The sequence below is a fragment of the Odocoileus virginianus genome, chromosome 20, assembly GCF_023699985.2.
Source record: "Odocoileus virginianus isolate 20LAN1187 ecotype Illinois chromosome 20, Ovbor_1.2, whole genome shotgun sequence".
NCBI lineage: Eukaryota > Metazoa > Chordata > Mammalia > Artiodactyla > Cervidae > Odocoileus > Odocoileus virginianus.
The window spans coordinates 20,403,785-20,427,052 of record NC_069693.1 but is presented as its reverse complement, the minus strand read 5'-3'; the positions used below and the strand labels follow the sequence as shown (position 1 = coordinate 20,427,052).

General features: G+C 48.6%; 1 protein-coding gene across 8 annotated transcripts in view; it reads left to right on the top strand.

Annotated features, from left to right (window-relative positions):
* The first annotated feature begins 2,769 nt into the window (after positions 1-2,769).
* The window catches only part of ZNF536 (zinc finger protein 536), a 443,559-nt gene continuing 423,060 nt past the window's right edge, over positions 2,770-23,268 (top strand). For 3 of the 8 annotated variants that reach the window (XM_070451018.1, XM_070451019.1, XM_070451015.1), the window contains exon 1: positions 3,456-4,077. The gene's annotated coding sequence lies outside the window, so the exon portion shown is untranslated. Of the gene's footprint in view, positions 3,322-3,455; positions 4,078-6,462; positions 7,009-23,268 lie in introns of those variants that run through there. The other 5 variants (XM_070451021.1, XM_070451022.1, XM_070451023.1 and 2 more) reach the window with 3 other exon arrangements.

Sequence of the window (23,268 nt, the reverse complement as noted above, 5' to 3'; positions counted from 1 at the left end):
ATGGCCACCTCAATGGCTAGTTTTTAACCTGTTGATACCATAGGGGAAGCAGAGAGCTATGAGGATCAGAGGAGAGTGAGGGGAAAATAAGATACGTAAATATGGAAACAAAAACCACTGCTGTTGTCACAGGAAATGCAACTTGAAACTAGTGGCTGGGTAACATTTTATGAATCACTGTCACTTTTGAGGATCTAATGAAAAGTCAGAACCCATCTATTGGCTCGAGAAGTATTACTTCTAAAGGAGGTACTCTGAGAGGCCAGGTGCTTGTTGTGAGGTGCTGATAAGGCTCACCTATGGTGCGACTCCTCCAGACCTTGCTTCTGAGAGTCAGCAGAGAACTCATCTCACCACCACAATTTTTAACCCCAACCACTATCCACCTAACTCACCAGGCCAGGCTCCCGATGACTTTCATCAGTTTCAAGAAATCAACAAGCTGACACCCTCCCTTGAAGAAGACACTGCAGGAGTGGCAAGCCTGGGCCAGAGCAGGCGGTCGGGGGATTGTCTCTGCAGAGTGCTGTGAGGATTGGCGAGTGCAGGAGTCCCGGATGCAGGCACTGGGTGAGCCTCTGGGCATCTCTGCTTCAAGTCTAGCCTCAGGATTCCAGCCCTGGCCGGGAGCAGTGAGAAATACTCCAGCATTTGGAGAGCAGGAGGCGAGGGAGTCACCGAGGAAACTTGCTGGTGCAGGACCAGAGCCAGGGAAGAAGGGTGGGGAGGGTGAAAAATCCCCAACAAGATAAAAAGGAGTCCCACAGATCGTGGAAGTGGCCACCAAAGACATAGGGTAGGGAAAATCAATGAGTGAACTTCAGCGCTTTATAGGACGGAGGTAGCCTTCACGTTCCGGCCTCTGGCGGACACCAGGCCTCTGTCCATTGCCCGAGTCCCCCAACCCTCACCTTGACTCGCGTCCACAGCAAGCGCCGGCTGCCTGAGTCAGCCAGGGCTTGGCCAAGGCGGCCGGCCCGAGTCCTCGCAGAGAGCGCGGGCGCCGACAGGGGGCGCCGGCGAGCCCCGGCTCGAACCCTCCTTGGGGCTCAGGAGGTGCCGCGCGGCGGCCTCCGGGTAGAGGGCAATCTCTGCCCTGCCTGCTCTGGCCCGTTGGGCTGCAAACCTCGGTGGCCTCCGTGCGCACCAGTTGAGGTCCCACAGGCCGCCTGGAGCGCAGTGCGCCAGAGATGCACGGCTGCTAAGGACCACGGGCGTCTTTGGCTTCCTGGTCTGGAAGGGGCACCCTGGCTCTGGCTGCCACGATCTGGACCTCACCGGGCTGAGACCCCGGAGAGCCCTAGTACGGTGCCAGGATGCACGGCCTGACTCCCTGCTTCCCATGGCTCAGGCGGGGCTGGCGGCTCGAGGGTTAAAAGGCGACTGCCACCCCCATTCTCTTGGGGGAGAAAGTGCCTTTTCTCCAAGTCCATATGGCCACTTCCTTTCGACCTGCTCGGCCCTGCTCGCCTCTTTGTCCGAGCTGTCACTTATAAAGAATCACTTGACTTACAATAACAGGTTCAAAAGACGACAGAGTATAATCAGTTGATCCACGAAGAATTGAAATAAAGAACACCCCACTGCTCCAGCTATCATTCCCATAGAGATAGTGATATCATTGATGTGATTGCGATGCTAATTTCTATACAAGAGGAAAAAAAACCCTTGTATTTTGGAATTTGTTCAAAGAGAATTTCAGACACATCAGATTGGAAAATGCAGATTGAATTCCTAAACTTTTTTGGGGTAGGCAGGGGCTTTTATAAAAAACCACCACTGCAGAGATATGAGAGATAAGAGTGGACTTCAAGAATCTCATAGGACTAGCCTGTTGGCGGAACTCCGATTCTCCTGGTCCCCAAAGTCCTGGAGAGAGAGAGTGAGAGAGAGAGGAGGATGTGCTGGGTTCTCAAGGCAGAGTCCAAGGGCCATGCAGCACAGACCAGGCTGGGTGCCCACCCACGGAGCCCCTGTCTGGGGGGATCACCCGCAGTGAGGTGCAATGGCCAGGTGCCCTGGGAGGCTGGGTCTCTGCCTGTTATCTGAGATCCCAGTTCTTGCTTACTGCCAGGTTGGTCTTCCAGTGTGAAGTTTTCTGCATCTCCCTCACTGTTGGACAGGTTATTTGCAACCAAGTGGTCCCTCCTCTAGGAGGGGGTCGGTGATGGGGAGGCTATATTGTGCTTTTTCTGTATTTTTGCTTTTTATGTATTGTGGTGCCCTGGTTTAAACCCTCCGGTCACCTAAGGGAAACTCAGTCTGGGCAGGCTGGAACAAGTCTTACCTGAATCAATGTTTTAAGTGTCCCTGTGGCTTGACGTTTTGAATAATCAATTAGTCTCCATCATTTCTTAATCATGCACAACACAGGCCTCTCTTCAGTCTCTCTCTCCTCCCCCCTCCTTCTCTCTCTCTTTTCCCCTCTCTCTCCCTCCCTTTCTCCTTCTTTGTCAACTCTTTTGGATCCTGTGTTTCTGCTATTAACATGCCCCAATGTCACATGCGAGCCTTTTCTTTAAAACAAGCTCCTCATTGGTGTATCTGGATACTTCTTTTATTATTATTACTGAATCTTTTTTTTCCCCATAATGACACCAGGATCATTATATAATCCCATAACAAAGAGGCTTTTGAGGCACCAGCTTTTGTCAACTCTAGGACAGAGAATCCATAATTGCATTATTCAGCTTTTTCCCCCCTTCTTCCCCCTCTTCCTTGCTTCACAGAAACCCAACCTCAAGCATCACTCTCATCTCTACCTTGTTACCTCGCCTTATACTATTTACCAAAGCGTTTGCCTTGAGGACCAGCATTTGCAAAGTTGCCTTAAAAAAGTTATTTTGTTTGATAATTAAGTCCTGGAGCCCACCGCGTGATGATTATTCTGGACCCATAAGGCAGAGAACCTGCGTGACGTTTTTCTCGAAGTTTAATTACCGTATGCTAATTTCCTTGCCTACTACGTGATTAATTAAAATCATATTTTCATAATCATTTGGCACTAGTATTGTTTTAGAATTATCATGATCTCCTAAATAGTGTCTGTAAATAAAGTCGCCTCTAATGGCAGGCGCGGGAGGCGAGGCTGACGACCTCTTCGTGTTTGTATCGCGGCGATTGGCAACATAACTGCCTTATTTACATTAAATACGCCACAAGGTTACAGCGCGGATCAACGTCATTTGATCGCTGATGACTCCCTTAAACGCCCGGGCTGTGACTGATTCTCCGCGTCCCGCTGTCCACCGAGATTCACCCGGGAGTTTTTTTTTTTTTTCCCCCAGAAAAGAAACAGACTTTAAATAGTTTCAGGAGCAGGTAAGAATTACGCTTTTTCGTCTCCCCCTTTCCGTCTCTCTCTCCTCTCCCTCCGTGGCAATCTCTCTCTCCCTCTCGGCTGGATAAAAAATTCTTTAGTCAAAGGCAGGAATGCAAAGTAGTGACAAGCGAAGGGGCTGATATATGTCTCAGTAACGAGTCTGACAATCAGAATGTAGCTCTTGGAGAATAGATAGATTTTAATAAGTGTGTTTACATGAGCTCAAGGTCAGAAGCAAGCTGCGCTGTGTTAAATGGTTTCTTAGTTGCTAGACAGAGAGAAAAAATGGACGATCACACACCATTCTTTGTAGATTATTATATCAAGGGTTCAGTCTCTGGCTCATCAAAGCTAAATGCCGCAAGACCTATCTAGTTGCTGTGAATTATGCCAGGGCGACAATGGAGAGCGTTTTTAATGGTACAATGCATTTCACCTACCAGATAGGGGGAGGCCGAGCCGGGGATGGGGATGTCTGCTGGGGCTGGGTGATGAGTATCAATGAACGGGGCGATTCTGAAAAGAGGCAGACGAAAATCGAGCCCGCCCTGCCCCGGCTGGGCTGGGAACAGTTCGCAGGGCTCTGCCGAGTGGGCGAGCGAGGCGCGCGAGCAGGGCGCCCGTCCCCCCTCAGCCCCGGAAAATGATCAAGTCAATCATGTGGACATGTTTCATTATTCATTGAACACAATCTTTTACAACGCTCCGTTTACGTGCCCGAGTTTGCTCCCGACACCCGCGTTTCAGTGTTTAAGGTAAGGAAAACAAAGGTGGGGGGGTCTCGGGGCGCGGCGCGGTGGGGGTGGGGGGCCGGGGGGGGCGCGGCGGGGGGGGGATGGCCCTGGCGTCCGGGAGGTGGCAAAGTGAGTTTGGACTCTTGGCGCGGCCCCCCCCGTCCCCTCCCCCTCTCCATCTCCGCGAGGCCTGCTGCCGGGTTCCTTCTCGCCCCATCGCGATTAAAAAATACGGTCTAATTAAATATCCGTGGCTGTGACGTTGGCGAGAGAAGCTGTCAGCGGGGGGAAAAAAAGAGGAAGAAACCGGGAAAGCGGCGGCGGCCGGGCATCGAAGGGCGCTAGAGAACTTCGGCGGCGAGCGGGACCCGCGCCTGGGCCGCCGCCTCCCCCGCCGCGGTCCCGGGACCGTTACTTTGAAAAGGAGTCGCCGGGCCTCGCGCCGGGCGCGCCAGCGGGACCCCGCGCCCCGCTCCGGGCCCAGCCCGCGCCCCCCAGCCGCGCGCGGCCCGCTAGCCGCTCTCGGCCCCGGGAAACTTTCAAAAGGGTCTGGGGGGTGGGGGGAGTCTGTGGAGACTGGGAGCCCGGGGCCGCGGAAACTTCTGCTCAAGTGACTTTCCCCATTTTCTGCTTTGCCTGAGAATCGTGCGCCCCCCGCTCCCTTTCTTCCTCCGCGGCTCGCTGCGGGATTCCGGCCCCGCCGCCGGGGGGTGAAAAGGGTAATTTGTAATTTTTTTTTTTTTAAATCAAAGTTAGCCGATGCTTACAGCGCCAAGGGCCGCTGAGACCTGCCATTTTGTGTTTTCATTGGCCTCTTGTACCCGGGGAGTCGGGCGAGGCCAAGGCCGGGGCTCGGTAGGGCCGGGGTGTCAGGGTCCGAACTTGCGACCCCAGGAAAGGCCGTGGCGCCTGCCCGCGCAGGTGGTGCCCGCAGCACCTGCCACAGCCTAGCCCAGGCCCTGGGGGCCAATCCCGGGGCCAAAGATAAAAATAAAGAAATAAGTAACAGGTTATGGAGGGAACTGAGCCGGCCAGCCCGGGGCTGGAGAAATGAGGCCAATCAGAGTGAGAGAGTACGGACGTGGGGGCTTGGGAAGGCGGGGAGACGGAGGGTTGGGGGCGTCTGGGAAGAGCGCAATTTGGGGGAACGGAATCCCCAGGCCAGATGTATGACTGGGAGGAAAATGATCTTTGCTGATAAACCTTTCTGTTTTGCTTCAAGACATTTTTTGAAGATGAAGAATTGAGGAAAACAGTCGTAGGCGGGACCAGGATGTATTTTAGGCAAAAAATAAAAAAAAAAAGGGGGGGGGAGCTTTTCTTTGATGATGAGTAGGAAAGTGTCCAGATCTCGACGCGCCCATCTGTTGCAGTTTTGCAAATAATTTAAAATATAGATATCTGTATATAGATGGATGTGTGTGAAGTGGAAGGTGGAAACGCAGGCGCTGGGAAGTTAGGAAAAAGAAAGAAAAGGGGATTCGGAGGCAGAGATCTGTCCCCAGCCTACTCTTCTGAGAAAACTCCTGCAGGGCTTTCTTTGGGGACAGGTGGAAAGTTGTCTCCCCTCCTTTTCCCACTTCTGTATTGTGAACGTCCCTATGTCCGCCTCTCGGCGAACGTGCACACAACCCTCGAGTTAGGTGGAAGGTCGGACGATCGGTTGGGGGTGGGTTGGGGACCGCGCAGGCCTGAGCACAGAGCGGGGGCGAGGAGGGGCAGGGCGGGGTCCCAGCCCCGCGCGCCGGTCGCAGCCACGGCTGGGTTTTGTTTGCCGGATATTGTTATGTCTAACGAGTGCCTCACAGGAGACGTGATTTGTCAGCCGCCTTCGTTTTCACTTTAGCAGAAAATACGGCGGCTGCGCGGCGTCCTGGCCTGCGGGTCGGGGAGCCCGCGGGCGCCGGTGGGCGCGCAAGAGTGCGTGCGGGTGGGAGCGGGCGGCCGGCCGGTCGTTGGTAGGGGCAGTGGGCCGGGCGGGGTGAGTGCGCGCGCGGTGCCGGCCTCGGCTGCTCCTGCGCCTTCTCCCGGCAGCCGCCGCCGCCGCTGTGCAGTTTAGCAGAAAACCGACAGGGGCCGCGTTTGCTGAGCGCATCCGGCCGCCGGGCAGCCGGAGCGGGCCGCGGGGCCGGGCTGGCCGGTGTAGACTCAGGGAGGGGGTTGGGGGGAGGGCAGGCGGGGAGGGGCGCGAGGAGCAGGCTGGGCCCGAGTGCTCTCCACCGCAGTGTCCGTTGTCCCCGGTGTCCCGGGCGCGTTGGGCAGCCCCTGGAGCCCTGGCCTTGCGCCCCCCGCCCCCAACCAGGGCTTAGGTGAACTTGGGGTGGGGTGAGCGTGCGTGCGTGCGTGTGTGTGTATGGGGGGGGGGGGGGAGGTGAGAGTGGGAACGCACTGTTTTCTTTTCCAGTTTGATATTAGCAACTGGATTTTTACTTTGAGACCGGCTTTGCTCACTGCTGGGGTTGGGAGGGGGCGATCTTTTCCCATCACTCACATCTTTGTTCATTGTTCACTGAGTGGAAGGCAGGCGACTTAAAGAGACGAAAGAGGAAAAAGAGGGGGAGCAAGAAGAGGGAAGGAAGAGAGGCGCGGGGAGAGCGTCTCCGCCCCCGCCCGGGTCGGGTTTGGACGGTGAAACAGTAAACCCGCGCACGGAGGGTCGCCGGGAAAGTGGACATTACCGCTTTAATTAACTTCGAGATGCTCCGGCGGCGGGACCTGGCGTAGCCGTGACGCGCCCCCATAAATCTGCCCGGCCCGGGGCTGCTCCGAGAACTCGTACGGTAGCGGCGTCAGACTCGACGCGCGCCTCCCAGTCCGGAGCCTATTTGCATAATTGGATCTTTTTTTTTTTCCTTTCTTTTTTTTCCTTTCCCCTCATTCTCCCTCCCTGAAACTTGTTTGAAAACCCAAGTGAAAACTGCGACGACCTGCACGCTCAAAAGCGAGTGCCAAGTAAGTGCCCTGCCGTGGCCTCGGTGCGCCCCGAGGTTAGCGCGCAAAGCAGGCGAGCGAGGTGCCCCGGCGGAGGGCTGCTCGCTGGCGGGAGGACTGCAGCCGCCGGCTCCGGCGCTCCCGGCTAGCAGCTTGCACAACTTTTCACCCCTCTGTCTCCCGAGTTTTCCGGTCAGGTGAGGTGTTTGGGCCAGGCGTGTACCTGTAGCGAGAATCGGGAGGCGATCACTGGGACGCGGTGGAGTTGGGCATCTCGGGTCCGGGCGGGTAGTCGGTCCCCGCCGCCGTGGAGGGTAGAGCTGCGAGCCAGAGAGCGAGCCGGGCCGCTGCTAGTCGCGCCGCGCCGCGTCTGCAGCTCGTCGCCAAATGCCTCCCCCATTATTCTAAGGTTTGTGTCTCTGACTCTGTGTGTGTGTGTGTGTGTGTATGCGTGTGTGTGTGTGTGTGTGTGTGTGTGTGTGTGTGATCGGCTGTGCTTTAAAAAGAAAGAAAAGCAGGCGCAAGAGCAAGAAGGGCTTCTTCCTTAGCTCCTTCCCTGCCCCCCCCCCAATTTCTCCAGCATCATTTATTTCTAGTGCTCGAAGGAGAGTGTGCAGGGCTTCTTTACTAAAGACCGTCACCGAGAGACTGACAATTCTGTTGGAAATGCCATAAATTCTATAGCCAAAATGTAGCTACATTCATAAAATATCAACCGTGGCCTGTCCAGATAAGTGATTTTATAATATCTCAAATTTTATTAAAAACACAATAGTGTGTTATTTATTTACAGTGCTCAGAACCTGGGGAAAAGTAGATTTTCTTGGGCGAAAACTGTAACCCTAGTTTCTGTTTGCTAGGAAATTTGCTGGCAGCTCAGCCCACCAGCCTGACGGGAAGGGGCAGGGGACTCAGCTTTGGCCTGGGGAGATGCAGGGGGGTAGCAGGCAACCCTCCGGCCTCTGCTTAGGGAGAGCCTAAGGCTTCTGGCTGAAGGCTGCTTTAGTTATGATGTCATTCTGATAGCAGAGTGCAAATGTCTCCTGATTCCACCATTAACCGCCTGGCTGATTTGCTTGGTAATGATAGCACTGCCGTCCAGCGCTTTGACAAATGCAGGCCCGCAGAGCCCTAGGAATTAACTTTTCCCCCCACTGAGGAAGAAGCAAGCTGCCAGAAGTCTCACTACTGGGTCCCTGACTTGCACTTTGTAGTGCCTGAGCCCAGACACTAACAAGGATGGCAGGCCCCTAGATTGAGGGACCCCTGTTTTCCCAAAGTTTGGAAAACTTTTAGAAGGCTTCAATCTACAGAATACCCTTAAGCTGGTAACACTTGATTTGGGTTGTGACCAGGCAGAGACATTTTTTTGATCTGATGGATGGCTGGGACCCCAGGTCTCTCTGGGGCCATTGCATAGAAGACGGGATTGTGACATCTGCTTCCTACCTTCAGTCCCTTAACTGTGACTTTATGTTAATATCACTGCAAGTAAACCGGATTTAGTGTGGCTTCTTAAATAGTGTACAATGATTTAAGATTTCTTTTGATTTACTGTTCAAATGAAATTTGCATAAATGTGATGAAAATGAACTTAACATCTGGGCATATGAAAAAAGGTTAGTACCTCATATGTCATCTGCAGAGAAAGTCTCTAAAATGCTTTCACCCTAAACTGGGTTCGGGGAAACAGTTCCTGGAGACATAAATGGTAATTATGGAAAACCTGGAGAAAGCGCTTTCAATAAATTTGCATTCTCTTGGACCACTGCTCTGAAAACCCATCTTGTTCTATGCCTGGAGTGCTTAACTTCTGAGCAAGCTTGAGATCTCACAACTCAGCAAGTTAACTGCTGGCTGGGGCTGTCTTCACGGAAGACATAGGGCAGGATAGGGAGAGACAGTCACGCTGCTCTGGTCCAAGCCGGAGGCCAGTAACCCGCATTATGAGAGAGGGCAGGGAGGTGGCCAGGATGTGCAGCCCTACTAACCACAGTTGCCCATTGGGTACTGAAGGCAGTGCTGAGATGTGGAATCATTCATTGCCTACTGAGCCCCAAAAAGCTGACAGATTAGGTTGTCTACTCTGCCTTAGGTAACCAAAGAAATTTCCACCAGATCAGACCTATAAAATTTAAGAGCCCGTTCAAATGAACTCTGAACTTCACCTTTCTGAGCAAGAGAAACTTATCTCTGGCATAAGGGAATCAGAGTTAAACAGCCTTTCCCAAACATGGTTGCCTTTTGCTCAAAAGTTGGCTGTGAATGGCACAGGTGTTTTTAAAGTGCCTTGAATGGAAGGGGAAAAAAAGACAGCAATGATGCTCATGAGAATATAGATGAACTTATTTTTTTTTAAAGAAGAGGATCATAAAAGAAGAAAGCAAATAGATTTATTTTTCCAGTTTGAATGAGGACAATTATAGCTTTTTAACGTCTTTGGATTTAGTGTTTTTAATAAGCCTTTTAAGTAAGCTGAAATATCAGCTTGCATTTTGTTCTCAGCATTATTTAAAGTGAGACTTGACGCAAGTTTAAAAACAGAAGTGAGCTTTTTGTAGGTCAGCTTTTGTCCATGCTGAGGTTGGGAGCTCCGCACAACACCTCTGCCAGGACCCAGAGCAGGCGAGTGCTCAGCCACGCTTCACCCTGTCTCCAGGTGAGATAGAGTTGGGCTGGAAGGCTGCTGGCGGTCAGGTGACCTGATGCTATCTCCCAGATTGTGAAGGTTGGATTTTGGAGTCTAAAAGCAAGATGCAAGTTCACTGACATGGGAGAGACTCACATCTGCTAGTAGGGGCTTGTGAGCTGAGTAACTCAGTGGAACCATGCCTGTCGTGCACACCGGCCCGCCCCCTCCAGGACATGCCGTTGCGGGACAGCAGAGACCCTGCTGGGAAAGGAGCTGTCCCGGGCAAGGGCAAGGTGGGGGTGGAGGGTCTGACTGGTGTGGCTCATTGTGTAGTTTACCTGGTCTTGTGGTTCCTGTTTGGGAGTTGTTGAGAGAGAGGCCTTTTGTCAAGGAGAGGGCTGTTTGCTCAGGTCTGGGCTGTCTGGGCCACCCTTGGTAGCATTGAGTGCCATAGAGGGTCAGAGCCAAGCTAAGTTAGGGAGTCCTATGTGCAGTCAACTGGGCTAAGCCAGAGAGTGGCCCACCAGGATCTCAATTGTGGTGATGCTGGGGGGTGTGTGTGTGTGTACACGTGTGCTGGAGAGGGTGTTCTTGCTAGAAACACCTGTTATGAGATGATTTCCTATTTATTCACAGTGTATTACCCAGGGTAGATTAGTGAGTTTATCAGTGTCTGTGCACAGTGGAAGGATTGGGGCTAAAAGAGCTGAAGGAATCACAAAGTGGAGGGGGACATGTGTGATCAGAAGATGGACCCTAAAGAATGCAGGCCCCCTTTCCTACATCATTGTGCAGAGAGCAGGGCTGGTTTTAGTGGGCGCTCTTGGTTGCTAGAGAATGTTACCCCTGCAACTTTCACTATAAAAAATCATTATAGATCTTTGGTTTCTCTTATACTGGAGTTTTTGCTGCTACAGAGGGCATTGAGCACTTGGCTTTTCACAGCCTCTGAGCACGCTAGAGGTCAGGTTTATCTGCCCTAAGAGACCAGATCCAGGTGAGGCCTTTGGTGGAACTTGCCAGACTGGCCTGAACATTGTTTCTGTAGAGCAGGGTTTCTCAAGTGTGACCCTAAGGATGTTACCCACTTGTAGATTTGGTCCTGTGTTTCATAGGATGTTGAGCAGCATTCCTGACCTCTACCCACTAGACGCCAGTAGCTCTCCCCAGTTGTGACAATCAAACATGTCTCCAGACATCTGCACACGTCCCCTGGGGGAAAATAAGGTTCACTTCCCACAGCTTCTGTGTGCCAGGCCCCATCCTGGGCGTCTCAAGGGGCACAGGGAAGTCTGAGGAGTGCACAGCCTGGTTGGGGATACCAGGGCCTGTACCACGTGGGGGCAGAGCTGGGGGTCTGAGAGGAAGGAGAATGTCAGTCCACAGTAGAGGAAGGCCTGGGTGAAGGGTATCTGGGGCTCGACTCTGACTGTTTGTATGTCAGTTACACCCTGAAAATGGCCCTGCCAGTAAGAGCTGTGTTTCTGGGCTCCCTGATTGTGACAGCCAAAGCAAGAAGTGGAAGGCAACAGATCTCAGACTCCGAGTTGAGGCTGGGCATCCTGCTGGCAGGATGATGATGGTGGCTTATTTCTGTGCATTCACTACATGGCAGTCATGGGTTCTAAGCACTCAACTTGTTTAATCCTTACAGCCTATTATATTTGTCAACAAATTTCAGGAAGGGAAGCTCAAACACTGAGAGAGGGTAGTGGAGGATCCGGAATTAGAACCCATCCAACCTGCCTCTGGAGTTGTCACACTCAACCCCACTCGTGCCCAGAGCACCTCCCTTGACCCACTGCCAGCTGCCCTTCTGAGGGCACACTCACCACAGAACCCCTGGAATTCCATCATTGACCCAACAAGCTCATCCACACAGAGCCAGCAGCCCCTTTTAAGGGACACAGATCTCCAAGTGGGGCCTCTGGGTGGTAGTGGCAGGAAGGTTATGCAGATACATTAAGAGATGCAAGAAGGAAAATTAGTTTGTAGGATCTTCCTCCTCTACCTACCTATTCTTCCTCCATAGCTTTACAATGAGAAAATTAAGTGCTATTTTGACACAGGAAAAATGATCACCGTAGGCTTGAGCTGACATTAACCTGAAAGTTTTCTATCAAGGCTTTGATCACCTGAGCTGTGTTTAGCTTTGATTACTGAGGTGGGCTTGTCTCTTGTGCTCCACCCCCACCCCTTGTTGTCTCTGCTAGTCCTTCAGCTCAGCCCCTTCACGATCTTTTAGCCTTTGGTTGGTTGGTTTGAGCACACAGTCAACCCGTATACATAGGCAGGATAAAGTAACCCTATTTAGGTTGTGAAAGCCAACCCACAGAGCCTCCAAAGTTGAGATTAATCACAGAAATGCCCATCCAGCCTTAATTACAATGATGTTCTCACATGTCTGAGGTTTCAAAATAATTCCTATAGATTTGGATGAGATTTTGGCTCACGGAAGGGCTAGATCGTAGGGCTCTCAGGGAACATTTATGCCTGTAGTGTCCAGGCACCCGAGGAGGCAGGGTCTGGGGCCTCTCTGTAGGTGTGCAGAGGGGGCCAGAACAGAGACACCCGCAGTGACTGCTCTTGGGTGCTTGCCTTATGCCAGACCCTGCATTCTGCAGCTTGGATGTGCAGTATTACGGAGACCTTTTGACAGCAGAGTGAAGGGCATCCCTCGTCTTGATTTCACCAGTGGGCAGGCTGAGAGGTGTGGCCACTTGTTGCAGCCACAAGCCAGGGTTCGAAGCCAGCCTCATTAGCCCCGGAGCTCACACTGCCGACCTGGTCTGCACCCCTGCCTCCCTACGCAGTGCTCAGGGCTGTGAGTGCAATCATCCTTCCCTGTCATAGTAACTCGCCTTTCATGGAAGTTAAAAATGTAAACCAGAACTTGCTACTTGGAGAACATATGCATTGTTGTAAATTTGTTTTCAAGAGGGAGAAAATATTTGGAAACTGTATCAGCTAAACTGTATCAACTATAGAGAAGCAAACAGATCACAGACCACATAGATGTTATATATGGAATTTAATTTCTTGAATAGCTTGATTATTCAATTTTATCTTTCAAAATATCTGGAAACACTTATTTCTTATTGACCAGAGAAGAAAGTAGCACAAACATTTTTTTGCTGTTGTTCTTTAAAAATTTTTTAAAATTCTCTATTGAAATCTATTAAAGTCAAGTCAAGCAAAGCCTTCCAAATTAATACAGAAAGGCTGTCATTTCTATGGAGCCTATTGAAGGGGGTGGGAAATCTTATCAAAATTACAGCTAAAATGCTTTAATTATTTTGCATCCTCGGCCAGGGCTCACAGTCTGGGGGTTGTAATCTATTGATGCCAAGTGGCTATTTCAGCAGCCTTAAATCTGTACCGAGCAGAGAGCATCTCACTGGTGAAACATGGCTGGATCGGGCAGTTAAACTTGGAGCAGGATTCCTGCAGCATCTGAGAAACTTTATTCACAGACATTTTCCACCTGAAAGAGGGTCAGCTCTGGTGGGTGGCAATCCTGCTCCAATAGCGCAAGGAGAATTCACAAGGAGGAAAAGTGCAGTGTGGGAATGTGGGAGGGGAAAAGCTGCCACATGCCGACATTAAGGGATTTAATCTGTGCAGCCAGAACCTCCTGGATGGTGCAGGGTGGCCTCTGCGCTGGTCCCCACTGCCTCTAGGTCTCCTTGAGTCCTCTGGGGGCTGCCCTGAGCCGTCGGAAGCCCCGCTCCACCAGAAACTCTCATGGACTTTGGAAGCACCATTTCTTAAGCAAAATGCCAGACACCCTGTCTGCAGTTCTTTTCTGAGATCATTGATTTGACAACTTAATATCTATTTTCTGTGTGCTTTTTGTTTTGTTTCATTCTCCCCTCTTCCCAGCCTCCACTCCCCCCCCCCATTTCCTCCTTTTCAGCTGTTTTCCCTCTTTGCACACGAATTTCTGAAACTATATTGAAAAAGCTTTCGTTGAAGTCTGGTGGGGGACCGTTTGAATTTTAGTCTTATTTAAAATTCTTCTCTAGCATATTTTAGAGGCAGAAGAAATACAGACACGATGACATGAACGTTTGCATCATCTAAAAATGTATTGATTAAGGCCCATAAGGTGGCAGTTTCCCCTTTAATAACTGCTGCCACCCCAAGGAAGACACAGTGGCTTTCTAAGTGCGTGACAAATGAGGGGCTCATCCAAGATCTGGTCATCTGATTGGCATTTCCCGTGACAATGCTTCTGTGATGTAACCAGCGGTGATATGCTTGTCTTTTGGGGGAGATGTGTGTTCCGTGCCTTCTGGCATGTTTATTCTTTAGCAATGGCTGTCTGGTGAGGTCAAGTAATATATTGCAGATTATTAGAATACGTACCATTTTCAAAACCCTCCCGGAAGAGCTGGCTGCGTTTTGACACACTGCCCTTTTATCTCAGTGATACCAGCAACTTGATCCTCACATTTCCCTCCTGTCTCAAAAGGTTGACAGGAGCTAGATCCGTGTGAGACGTTTTTTCAGGGACTGCTGGCTCTGCCTGAATTAGGAGCCTGGCTGCTCAGGTGACAAATACCAGGCCCATGTGTGGATTGGGGGGACAACTGGGGTTTGCTGCTCAGAAAACTTTCTCTCTCTTTGCAAGATAATATTGCTCCGATAAAATCTGTGTAATTCTTGTGTGTGATCTCCAAATACCACCTTCAATAAAATAATTTGTTTAGTGATCTAAAGAAGGAGTGGTTTCCAGCTGCTTCGTTCTTTGGGACAGACCTCGAGTTAGAATCTGTCTCTTTGACTCTCTTCTGCTAGAGGTTGGCCTCCTGTGGAGGTTGGGCAAAGGGGTTAGGTGACCTGGGGGCGCTGGGAACCGAGCACTTTTTTCTTTAGGAACCAGGGCTGAGCAGAATTCAAGGAAAAATTCTAGTACAATTTGTGCTTAAATGTGCTGATATTTGTGTTTGCCCACCTCCATCTTGAAGGCAAGTGAGTTAAATCATTGCTGCATTGGAGAGCAGTGCGGGGGCCCCTCTTTTTATTAATTTCTATCATCAGCCAACTGTTAACCCTTAGATTAACACAAAGAAACTTCGTGTTCCTTTCTACTTTCTGTATCATTGCTCCAGAAGGAACGACTACTGGGGAATTCTTTGTGTGCACTTTATGTGCTAATTAAATTTTTTGCAACAGTTACACAGTACATGTTTTGCTTGATATATCAATATCTATAAGTTAGTTTTCTGCATTATTTACTTTTTAGGGGTGTTCCCTCTTTCATTCCATGATTAAGATGCTTATTTCACTGAGCTGGAAACATTGAGTTTGCAAATGAGGAAGAGCTAGAAGCATTTTTGGTTTTGTTTTTAAGCAGTGTAGCACAGTGATAAAGAGCTCAGGACCAGTCAAATGGGACCAGGCTTGATATCCAGCACCACTCCTTCCAAGATCTTTGAGAGCAGGGCATTTTCTGTCTTTAAACCTCAGTTTTCTCATCATTAGAATTGGAATATTTTTTCCTTCCTAATTGAGTCATCAGGATTAAAAGAGAAAATGATTAATAAATGAGCTCAGAGACCAGCTATTCTACAAATGGCCAGCTAATATTATTACTTGTATTGTACATTTTGTTAAATATTTTAGGAATGAAAACCCTACCCCAAACGATAGCCATCAGTCACTTGCAAAGCCTAGTGAGGTGTCATTCTGCTTTTGTTTCCCTGACTAGTCTTTGGAGTTATTTACCTGGGAATCAATAAGTATCAGCTGATTGATTTCCTATACATTTCAGAAGATGCATTTTAAAGGGTCAGCTGAGTTTATGGAAGGTTATGGAGTGGGGGTAGGGTTTAAGTCTTCACTAAACAAATATGCTCATTCCAATCCATCAAGTGTTAGCACTGTGTTCCCAAGCCACACAACGCGCACACACACGCACACACCATACCACACCACACCGTATCACCAGACACCAACCACCCTGGTTGTGGTAATCTTGGTAGGAACATTATGCGCCTGACTCTTTATCTTTGTCCTGGATCCAAGCCAGAGCCCCAAGGAGGCACTACTGTCATTCATTCATTCAATCTTTAAAAAAATGTATTAAATGTGTTCTGTGTCCTAGGCAGATTAGTGGTGTGAAGGTGTTATACCAAGACCAAAGTACAAGTGTAGGCAGTGAAGATGATGTTTAGGTTCCAGGTTCCGAAATACACACACACACACACATGCGCATGTGAAATTCACCTAATTTGCATACTTACACACAATCACTTGCTGATTTCAAGGAACGCAAAGGTTTGTGCATGAAGTATAAAATTAATGAGTTGAACTTGTGGTCATTGCATTCAAGATGAATTACCCAAGAAAGAGGTGGGAGTTGAACATAACTCCTTTACTTTTTCCTGCAGGGGAAAGGGTAGAATTCTGGGTGGCTTTTCCTCAGTGGGGGCGGGGGGGGGGGGTGGATACCAAATCTATGACAAGATCACCATTCCAGTCATCCTTGGAAACTACCTAGGAATGTTATATTAAGAAACAAGATCCCATCTTCCTGTAGGAAATTCGAAACCATGATCAGGTCTTGTAGATATACATCTAGCATTTATTGAGTGCTTGTTATATAGATGACCTTGGGCTTTAAAATGCAAGATATTGTTTAATTTCGTTCTTAGAACACTGCCTTTTGGTGGAGAAAGGGAGGTATATCCACGTTGTATGACTTGCTCAAAGTCATGTAGCTGGTAGATGGCATTGCTGGGCTTTCTCTAAAGCCTGGACTTGTGCCTGTGACTGTGGCTGTGTGTGACCTTTGGACTGGGGCTCTGGACATCGGATTTGGACCTTCTCTGGAGATGGCATTCTCTAGAACAGAACCGTTGGAGAGTCAAGGCTTCTGAACTTCATGAACCTCTTCTTCAGTTGGAGTAGGCTGCCGTGGAGCAGAGCCCTTGGCAAGGGGTGAGGGCCGCTTTCCTGTCACACTCTTTTCCTTGCACCACTCGGGACAATGTCACTGTGCCCTACAGTTCATTCTCTCGGATTTGTCCTTCCCATAGATACTCACTGTGTAGGTGCTGAGGACATAGCAGTGGACCCAAGATCTATGAGTCCTGCAGCTCTAGAGAGTCATAAGAAACACACTATTTGTCATGCCCACTTTGATCATGAAGATTCTGAAGGAAGAGGACAGAGGGCTAGGGGGAAGCCCTTCTTCAACGAGTTGGCCAGTGCTGTTCTTGGTGGTCTAAAGGTGAGAAGCAGCCAGTAAAGCAAGGGGTGGGGAAACTCCCCGGCAAGGGACCAGCACGTGCAAAAGCCCTGAGGTTGGAAGGACCTCAGTGGTTTGAGAAGAAAGAAGGCCGGGGTGGCTGGAGCTGATTGTGCACTGGTCCCCCAGGGACATTCCCGTTGTCTTTCTTGGCACCGAGGAGATATCTTCTAGCTGAGGCCGCTCCCTCAGCCTGCTGTGAGCATGGCCTGTTGAGGGCACTTCTGTTGGAGGGTGTCTGCTGGCGGCTGTGGCCTTCTCTGCCATCCAAAGTCAATATTTTCCTTCCAAGTGGCTCTTCCCTGCTTCCGTCCATTCTTTCTTCTCCCTATATAATTCATTCATTCCACAAATACCCACTGAATATCTACTCTGTGCCAGGCACATAGTGAATATAAAGTTAGTTGCAAAGATAAAAATCATGTAAGCTCTCTCAGATTTTAGGATCTATTGAGATTCACAAGTGCTTCTGTCATGCCTGGCTCCCCTCTGCCCAAATCCTAACTCTAGGGGTGTGCCCCTGACTGCACAGTTTGGTTAGACTTGTTTATTTAGTCTCAGAGGAGAGAGGGTAAAGCTCTAGTAGGCACCTGCATCTCAGAGTCACCCTGTCTCTCCTGTGCACAGCCATAGTGGCCACACACTTCCTCCCTTCCCACCTCTGGCACGGGGGGAATGACGGACAGTGCCACCATGGGGCCTCTGCCTCCGGGGACACTCAAGTTTGTGCTTGATTAAGATGTCTTGGGATTTGGGGGAGGTTCTCACCACCAAGCAATTTCTGGGGGTCATGAACTCATTCCCCTTTCAGGAAAGGGACAGTTTGGCAGGAAAGCCAGATACTTGTTTATATCACCTGTAAGTCCACAGAAGGCTTTATGCTATAGAACTTGAAAGTACACATTTACATGCCTGGCTGTTTTGATTCATTACTTACATGATTACTCTAGTAACTTTTAAATTTAATTTAGTTTAATTTTTTAGTGGAAAATGAAGTATGTCCTGGCTCTTTGGATACTGTACTTTTTTTCTCTTCATTTGGTTTTAAATGGTTAAGTAAATTTCATTAAATAACTGTAAACATTCCAAATCATCCTGCATATATATCGTATTTCACATCATCGCAACTTCGATGTAAAATATTAAAATGTAAATGACTCAAAGGAAAAATTATGGAAACAAATGCATGACTTTTATTACACTTTCAGAAAACTTGCTCAGATATTTCCCCTTCCTTAGCAAAAATCTGTGATGAATTAAGAGAAAAAACATTTAAGGGCACTATAAAAAATAATTCTTTAGAATAAAGGAACATACCTTGGTAAGCAGTATTCCCCCATTTTATCTGTTCAGATCTGTGAGTATATGTTAGATATTGTCCACTTATCAACTTGATTATTATAAAGTAAGTTATATCAGCATGAATATAATCATTTTAATTTCTGAGCTTTAGTTGGAATAATAGTTTTTCCAAGTATATAAATATAAATCTAAATTTGTATATATTTCATGAAATTTGAACCAACAGTTCTTCCTTTTCCTCTTAAGAAATATTTCAGTATAGTGAAAATTGTCTGGGAAGCATTTGGTATTTTATTTGGTCTCTGACATGACTTTACATGTGATTGTTCTATATTAATCTTGAAAAGTGACACAAGATTTCTTTTCCATAATAAATAGCAAATAAGTGAATAATAACAAATGATAACTCTAATGAAAGAATTATATTTTCTCCAACTTAATAGAAGAGTGCCAACAATAGGTAGGATAAAATAAAATCAATATTTTGACACTGCTCTATTATGTCTGCCTCATTAATTTGGAGAAAACTTCTCTCTTCAATCCTAAATCACAAAGTGTCAACAAATAGTAGTTTTAGTGTCTGCTCTCATTCCAGTACATTTAATGCTTTGCAAGTTATTTTTGGAGGAAAATGATTTTTGATTCTGCAGATGTATAGAGATTGCATTGTGTAGGTTTTTGTCTTAGGGAACAATGAAAAAGTTTTGCCATGTAATTTGTATTCAAGAGATAGTTCATTCCAAATTCCAATTCAGCACAATACTATATGGTTTTTCATATAAATGAATATATGTGTGTGTATATCTGTATGAGTCTATATGTATATATTTGTATATGTATGTGTATATATATATTATTGTCCTGTTTTATTTTCTTCACCCACACACACTCTCTCTTTTCTTTCTTTTTTTTTTTTTTTGCCATGGGCCCCTGCAGTAAAAGTGCCAAGTCCTAACCCATTGGACTGCCAGGGAATACCCCCCCACCGCTTCCCCCCACCCCCCCCCCCCACACTCTCTCTCTCTTTTTCAAAAGGCATGCTCATTCATGTTTATTAATTTCACCCAAAGTTTCACTTAGCTTCCTCTTTAGAAGAATCTGGCATTTCTGATTTCTGAGTACCGATTGTCAGTTGATTAAGGTCAATGCTAGCACTTATTCAGGCTCCTATTGACTGGGGGCACGTGATATAAGTGATTGATCCACCTTAGACACAGACTTGCTAATTTTCCATTGTAGCGGTCCTTTCCACCTAGTCCATTCTTCCTTACCCCATACAGTATTTAAGAAGGCTCCATCCTGCACACTCCCCCCTCCCCATCCTTGCTGTTACACTAATGCAGAATTACATCTTTCACTTGTGCAAAAGTATTTGTATCACCACAGCCTGTCCTCCTTTGTTTTCCTGAGATCACAAAAGCCTGGGATTTAGAATAGCAGATAATAACATACGGTGCATATTATTGATGCTGCTTTAATTGTCTTATTGACAACTCACTTGAACTTGGAGAAGCATGCTAATATTTATCATCCTGTGAACTCGTGTGCATTTTCTTGACTAAAGTCGTGATTACAGAAGAATTTCAAAACTCAGATGTCTGTCCGCAACAGCCTCACCTTTCCTCTGTGTGGACAAAGGCTTCCAGGTGGCTGCATGGAGGGAGAACTCTTCACTCACTGCCCCCTCAGCGTTCATGCCCTCCGGACTCTTCTTCTTCTAGGGGGCATCTGACTAATTAATGACTTGACCAGCACCTGGCCAGGAGAAGAGGCAGAGATGGGACTCACCTGAGCAGTTGTAAAGAGGGCAGTGCCCATCTGGCTTTGGGGTTGCCCAGAGGTTTTTGTTTTTTGAAGAGACAGGTGTTTCTTTCCTTTTGGGAAATGCCCATAAAGAACATTAAAATATTTAAAACAGGCTGGAGCTGAAATGGAGGCTGCTGTGCTTGCTAGGAGGCAAAATCCATTTGAGGAGGGCTTTGACAAGCTTGAGTTGATGAACGGAGCCATCATGGGGTAACCGGGCACCTTGCTGTCCCTATCTCCCATCATTCACTAGGCTCTGACCCCAGCCCCCTCTCAGGTCCCTGGGTGTGGCAGGCTTGATCACACTCGGGGTCTTTGGCGTGGCTATTTCCTCCGCCTGGAGCACTGTTGTCCATGCCTTCACCTGGCCACTTCTGCTTATCCCTCAGGTCTACCAAAGGCCACCCCTTCCAAGAGGCTTTTCCTGGCCTCCCTCTTCCTCTCCGCCACATTGGTCACCCTCCAGCTCATTGTCCTATTTTGTTTTCTTCATGGGATTTATCTTTCTGGATTTCATCGAGTGTCAGCTTACCTTCTGTCTCACTCCTTCCACTGGAACTAGACTCCCCACAGCCAGGGCCCTGCAGGCTCTCTGATGCCTCTCCTTCTAGCACCTAGAACAGTAGCTTGCAGAGGTGGCCACTTGATCAATATTTGTTGAAAGAAGGCTACTTTCCTAAAGGGGAAAAAAAAAAACGTGTTTGGGAGTCTTTCCTGACCTTTGAGAACAATGTCGTGTCATCCCCTGATGCGCCCTTTGTTGCCTGTTAGAGATGGGGCTGCAGCTGCGTCCTTCTCCAGACTACTGAGAGGTCGCCATGATGGCGATTCAGAAGGGCGGCTGTCTCTAGATAGAAAGCGTTAGTGCCAAGGCTCTCCCCCTCGTGGGGCACTGCTCAGATGAGGGGGTCTCTTCTGGCTTGGGTTGTGGCCACGGAGACCTCCTGTCTCAAGCCATCTCCTGGCCTGTGCCACCTTGTTCGAGGTGGGCCATGCCGTCTGCCCCCACAGCCTCTCCCTTGCCATCAGCACGTGGGGCGCGGAGCGCCCTCATCGGGGTCTTTGTCGCTGCCGAGAGCAGCTGCGTGGGGCCCTGATTAACGCGGGTAGAGTTGTTAGAGGCTCTCCATTCTCGTCTTCGGCAGCACTCGATGGGGGACCCTGGGCAGAGGCGCCGTGGGGCCTGCAGAAGATGCCATCTTGACTGCCTGATTGGTGAGGCGCTCATCTGACTGATGAGTGAGGTGGAGCCGCCCCACTGGCTTCAACGAGACACTCGAATCACAGAGCGTGATTGCAGAAGGGGAGAGAGGGCTTTAAACCTATGTCACATCCTGTGGCCCAAGTGACTGCCATCTTGGGGAGTTTTGTGACACTCGTGCAGCTTGCAGAGCCTGCTTTCTGAAAGTGTTGGAGATACTTGTCTTCCTCCTCCCAGTAAGTCAACCGCCACCGAGAATTCCACAGGAAAAGAAAAGATGGGGTAGATCTGGGCATGTCAGCCCCACGAGTCTTCATGTCCACCTGTTTGCCCCACAGAATTCTCCCTCTGTGTTAAATTCCTCCTTTTGACCCCTATTGTTTGCTTTACTGTGTGAGCTACATGCACATCTTTTCTCCTCTACTAGATGTGAACTCTTTGAGGGCAGAATTTTCTTTTTCTCCCCTTGCTGTGTCAGGGCCTTGCTGGCCACTAGCTGTCCCCCACCCTCACCCCACAGGGTGTCTGGCACCTGTGGCAGGAGTTTGGAAGGGGAGATGGAAATCATAAAACCTTAATAAAGAATTAGGAACACAGGTGTCTTTTGAAACGATTAAGAATAATTTCCCAGTGAATTGTTTGTGATTTTATAGATCTCTTGGACTAAAACCTATTTGCTATCTAGTCTTTTTCTTTTTTCACTTCAGTGAGTTAAAAAGTTAGCTAATTACTTAAAGAGCCCCACTGTACAAGGGTGGCTTGAGACCACTATTACTCAAAGCCGAAACTCTTTGGGTAGTGAAGGTTTCATTGAGAATGGGTTCTATGATCAGGTAGAATAAGGAATCCCTTGGTGTTGTGCTTCTTGGTGATGACCTGTTGTTGAAAGTGAAAAGCAAAAGTGTTAGTCACTCAGTTGTGTCTGACTCTTTGTGACCCCATGAACTGTAGCTCACCAGGCTCCTCTGTCCTTGGAATTCTCTAGTCAGGAATGCTGGAGTGGGTAGCCCTTCCCCTGCTGCAGGGGATCTTTCTGACCCAGGGATCAGACCCAGGTCTCTTCCACTACAGGCAGATTCTAGACCCTCTGAGCCACCAGGGAAGCCCCTGACCTGTTGCTATTTAGCAGAGGGCTGGGTGGGACATGGCTTTTCATTGGATTCTGGCTTGGACTTAATTCATGACTGCCCTCCAGTCTCTCTTCCTTGGGGCCTCCTAGTCACCAGCATCCTGTTCAGCTGCTGTGTTTCAGCTATTTGATTGTTTGAATGCAAATAAAATATGTGTTCATGGGGACCCACTGTGTGCCCTCACGGCAGATCTGTATACAATTCAGAGTCAAACGTTGGATGGAGGCACAAATCTGGATCTGGGCCCTTGCTTGGTTAGTCACTTAGGCAATTTATTATCCTGGCTGGATCTGTTTTCCTATCTGTAAAATGAGGAAGGTGTGCCTACCGAATTGCTCTCAAACTTAGGCAGATAAGCTTGGGAGACTTGTTAAACAATTATATTCCTGGGTACCACCCTGAGAGTCCAGTTTTCTAGATGGTGCTGATGCCCAAGGTGCAGCCATGAAATTAAAAGACACTTGCTCCTTGGAAGAAAAACTGTGACCAACATAGACAGTATTTTAAAAAGCAGAGACATTACTTTGCCGAGAAAGGTCTGTCTAGTCAAAGCTATGGTTTTTCCAGTAGTCATGTATGGATGTGAGAGTTGGACTATAAAGAAAGCTGAGTGCCAAAGAATTGATGCTTTTTGAACTGTGGTGTTGGAGAAGACTCTTGAGAGTCCCTTGGACTGCAAGGAGATCAAACCAGTCAATCCTAAAGGAAATCAGCTCTGAATATTCATTGGAATGACTGATGGTGAAGCTCCAATACTTTGGCCACCTGATGCGAAGAAATGTCTCATTGTAAAAGACCCTGTTACTGGGAAAGATTGAAGGCAGGAGGAGAAGGGGATGACAGAGGATGAGATGGCTGGATGGCATCACCGACTCGATGGACATGAGTTTGAGGAAACGCCGGGGGTTGGTGATGGACAGGGAGGCCTGGAGTGCTGCAGTCCATGGGGTCGCAA